The sequence below is a fragment of the Chiloscyllium plagiosum genome, unplaced genomic scaffold, assembly GCF_004010195.1.
Source record: "Chiloscyllium plagiosum isolate BGI_BamShark_2017 unplaced genomic scaffold, ASM401019v2 scaf_52632, whole genome shotgun sequence".
Lineage (NCBI taxonomy): Eukaryota > Metazoa > Chordata > Chondrichthyes > Orectolobiformes > Hemiscylliidae > Chiloscyllium > Chiloscyllium plagiosum.
Window position 1 is genome coordinate 1 of NW_025191433.1, and position 3,524 is coordinate 3,524.

At 44.9% G+C, this 3,524-nt stretch overlaps 1 non-coding gene across 1 annotated transcript; it reads left to right on the plus strand.

Moving 5' to 3' along the window:
* The first annotated feature begins 2,713 nt into the window (after positions 1-2,713).
* Positions 2,714-2,785, plus strand: trnah-gug. Its single transcript has one exon. It is a non-coding gene; the product is annotated as a tRNA-His (tRNA).
* Positions 2,786-3,524: the final 739 nt, after the last annotated feature.

Consider the following 3,524-nt stretch of genomic DNA (forward strand, 5'->3'; position numbering starts at 1 on the left):
ATAATACTGCAGAAGAGGCCTCATCAATGTCCTCCAAAGCTTCAACATAACGTCCCGACTCCTATACAGGAAGGACTGAACAATGAAGGGAAGTATGTTAAATGCCTTTGAACCACCTTATCTGTAGGTGATGAAAACTACAAGGAATTATGCACCTGCACCCCGAGCTTCCGTGTTCTCCAACACTACGCAACTTTTTGTTGTACCAAAATGCAATACCTTCCATTTATCCAGATTGAACTCCAGGTTACATTTTTCAGTCCAACGACTCATTGGATGAAGATCCTTTTGATACTTCGATAATCTTCCTCACTGTCTACAATTCTGGCGTCGCCTGCAAACCGACAAAGCATGCCGGCAGTGAGTTCCACTGTTTTCTCATATAGATCAATGATTCATATTTAGTTGTAGTGGCCGTGATTTAGCAGTGTGCAGAACATACAACAGTTACTCATGCAATTAACAATGAGGAAGAAAGCTGCAGACTGCAGGGAGATATTAAACAATTGGAAATGAAAATGGTGAAAGCAATTCATTCCAGGCAAGTTGGTGATAGTGAAGCAAGTTCAAACTTCAAACCAGCCGCCCACGCTCCAATTGTGGCACTCAGCTGTCTCAGTAAGCTGCACTGAAGATTGCTATAAACGGGAAAATAATTTCCCTTCTGTCCCGCCTTTGGCCAGGGGAACTCCCAACCTCGGAATTACTTGCGCCTCTAAACCGTCATAGAAATACCGTGCATTAACCGGTTGTGTCACTGGAGTCCTCGAGTATCTCTGCAACCTCATTCCCATCCCGACTTCCAGTTGGATCTTCGCGACTGCGCCACTCAATTCCTCAGATTCTGGGGCTGGGAATTGGGACTATGTGGCAGCAGTGGTTACTGCCTTGTGTGTGAGTGTCTGGGGGAAACTGGTGAAGTAGCCGATGTTAAACTGCATTACTATTGAAGCATACATTTCAACAACACCGGCACTGTCCCCGGAGTTTTCGATGTTTTCGAAAAATCCATTTATCTCAGCCTACAGCATATAAATAATGGAATCACCACAGCCACTGGGGGAACCGATATTAAACTGTCAGCCCATTCTGAGTTCCCACATTTCTGCCACTGTTCGCTCATCACTGATATTGTGCATTTGGTGCGCTGCCTAACATTCCCTATAATACTGTACTTATTGCACACTGCTCGCGTGAGCGTCTGTGGGACGCCGTGATCGTATAGTGGTTAGTACTATGCGTTGTGGCTGCAACAACCTCGGTTCGAATCCGAGTCACGGCAGTAATCGCTCTAAGTGTCTCAGTTTTTGTGAAACACAAAGGAATCAGTTGCTTTAACATGGTAATTTCCTCCAAGGTGATGATCTTTACCCTTCAGATTCTGCTTGCTGTCATCTCTGTGTTTCATATGTCAGAATTCAAATCCACCCGTTCTCAGAGATTTCTCTCCCTCCTTCGATCACTAACTGAACGTTCCGTCCCACACCCCCATTTCATTAATTTAGCGATGCCGGTGTTGGACTATGGTGTACAAAGTTAAAAATCACACAACACTGCCTTGTATGTTAAGTATGTTAAGTATGGAAGTATGTTAAATGCCTTTGAACCATCTTGTCTGTAGGTGATGAAAACTTCAAGGAATTATGCACCTGCACCCCGAGCTTCCGTGTTCTCCAACACTACGCAAAGCCCTACTCTTGTTGTTGTACCAAAATGCAATACCTTCCATTTATCCAGATTGAACTCCATGTTACATTTTTCAGTCCAACGACTCATTGGATGAAGATCTTTTTGAAACTTAGATAATCTTCCTCACTGTCTACAATTCTGGCGTCGCCTGCAAACCGACAAAGCATGCCTGCAGTGAGTTCCACTGTTTTCTCATATTGATCAATGATTCATATTTAGTTGTAGTGGCCGTGATTCAGCAGTGTGCAGATCATACAACAGTTACTCATGCAATTAACAATGAGGAAGAAAGCCGCAGACTGCAGGGAGATATTAAACAATTGGAATTAAAAATGGTGAAAGCAATTCATTTCAGGCAAGTTGGTGATAGTGAAGCAAGTTCAAACTTCAAACCAGCCACCCACGCTCCAGTTGTGGCACTCAGCTCTCTCAGTAAGCTGCACTGTAGATTGCTATAAACGGGAAAATAATTTCCCTTCTGTCCCGCCTTTGGCCAGGAGCACTCCCAACCTCGGAATGACTTGCGCCTCTTAACCGTCATAGAAATACCGTGCATTCACCGGTTGTATCACTGGAGTCCTCGAGTATCTTTGCGACCTCATTCCCATCCCGACTTCCAGTTGGATCTTCGCGACTGCGCCACTCAATTCCTCAGATTCTGGGCCTGGGAATTGGGACTGTGTGGCAGCAATGGTTACTGCCTTGTGTGTGTGTGTCTGGGGGAAACTGGTAAAGTAGCCGATGTTAAACTGCATTACTATTGAAGCATACATTTCAACAACACCGGCACTGTCCCCGGAGGTTTTGATGTTTTCGAGAAATCTATTTATCTCAGCCTTCCCCATATTAATGATGGAATCACCACAGCCACTGGGGGAACCGATATTAAACGGTCAGCCCATTCTGAGTTCCCACGTATCTGCCACTGTTCGCTCATCACTGATATTGTTCATTTGTTGCGCTGCCAAACATTTCCTATGATACAGTACTTATTGCACCCTGTCCGAGTGCGCGTCTGTGGAGTGCCATGATCGTATAGTGGTTAGTACTCTGCGTTGTGGCCGCAGCAACCTCGGTTCGAATCCGAGTCATGGCACTAATTGCTCTATCTGCCCCCGTTTTGGTGAAACGCAAGTTGTTTTTGCATGGTAATTTTCTCCAAAGGTGATTATCTTTTCCCTTCAAATTCTGCTCGCTCACATCTCTGTGTTTCATATGTCCGAATTCAAATCCACCCGTTCTCAGAGATTTCTCTCCCTCCTTCGATCACTAACCGAACTTTCCGTCCCACACCCCCATTTCATTAATTTAGAGATGCCAGTGTTCGACTATGGTGTACAAAGTTAAAAATCACACAACATCAGGTTAGAATCTAACAGGTTTAACTGGGCACTAGTTTTGGGAGCGCTGCTCTTTCATCATGTGGTTGTGGAGTCATTTCCTATTTCATTAAGGCACTGCAGAATCTTACACTGACTCTCACACTGATACTCTTCACTCTGTGCTGCTGCGGTCACTGTTGCTGGGTGAACTTGCCCTAACCCCACCATAGGGACCTGCAGACCAGTTGCTTCATTTGCTTACCGCTGTTGTGAGGCCAATCCTCAGGTAGCAGCTTTTACTGATATGGACTTGCGATTATTGGGAGTCAAGCTCAGGAAAATGACACAGGACAATATCGAGGAAAAGTGACTTCATTGAGAAAGATTAGTGTCACGGGTTTTCTGCAATGGCTGAGCACTATTACCACTGGACTGTTAATTCAGAAAATAAGCAAACGAACCAGGGACCCGGGTTTGAGTCCAACCATGCCAGGTGTTAGAAGTGAGATTCAA